We start from the raw sequence: 1120 nt of genomic DNA, 5'->3' as shown, positions 1-1120 counted from the left end.
GCTCCTCTCTCACTGACATATGGTTTCTCAAATGCCACCGAAAACGAATTCTCTTGGTAACTCAGATAGCGCTGCTACTAGAAGCAGCCACTTTCTTAAAGTTTCGTTGCTTAATTTTCCTACCTAGTGATTTTTTTCCTACTAAGGGATTTTCATGGATACAATAACTTTACTCAAAGGTTGGTTTTCTGCTGTTGTGTACCTCAAAGCCAGGTCAAATGCCAAAAAGGAGCCCTGCTGGAGCACTCGCTCGCTCTGGCTTAGAGTGCAGCACCTCTCCTGTGAAGACAGGCTGAGAGAGTCGGGGTTGTTCAGCCTGGAGAAGGCTCTGGAGAGACCTTATAGCGGCCTTCCAGTACCTGAAGGGGCCTACAAGAAAGCTGGGGAGGGGCTGTTTGCAGGGACGTGTAGCGATAGGACGAGGGGCAGTGGTTTTAAACTCCAGCAGGGTAGAGTTAGATTGGACATTAGGAAGAAGTTCTTTACAATGAGGTGGTGAGACACTGGCCCAGGTTGCCCGGAGAGGTGGTGGAGGCCCCATCCCTGGAGACATTCAAGGCCAGGCTTGATGAGGCTCTGAGCAACCTGATCTAGTTGAAGATGTCCCTGCTCACTGCAGGGGGGTGGGACTAGATGGCCTTTAAAGGTCCCTTCCAACCCAACACATTCTATGATCAAAGCACATGAGAAGCGATGGTGGTGTAACTTACACACACAAGTACTAATATGGCCTCTAAAATGCTCCTTTTTTGTCCAATTAGTTTTGTCAACAGGCTTTTAAGTAGAGGCAGATTGAGCACCAAAAGAGTAGTTACCATTACTGCTGCTTCACCGGGAGCTGCCCAATACCCAGCTGCGCTCTTGAATTCACAGGAACACAGGGTTAAGCATCCCTATTGCAAGTGTGGGGAGACAGGAGAATATTTTCCTGGAATGAATATCGTTCAAGGCTTCAGTGAGAAGGTTATGCAGTTTCTGCAGCAGGCTTTTTACCAGGGAGCAAAAATTGGCTATTTCACCAGTATAAAGCCTATTCCCACCTCACCCTTTTCACAGGGGATAAACATCACACACTTTTAAGTTTCTTACCTGGGATTTAGGACAACTGCTTTTCTTATTT

The sequence above is a fragment of the Larus michahellis genome, chromosome 1 (assembly GCF_964199755.1).
Source record: "Larus michahellis chromosome 1, bLarMic1.1, whole genome shotgun sequence".
Taxonomy (NCBI): Eukaryota; Metazoa; Chordata; class Aves; order Charadriiformes; family Laridae; genus Larus; species Larus michahellis.
The sequence above is the reverse complement of the archived record's forward strand: the minus strand, read 5'-3'. Positions refer to the sequence as shown.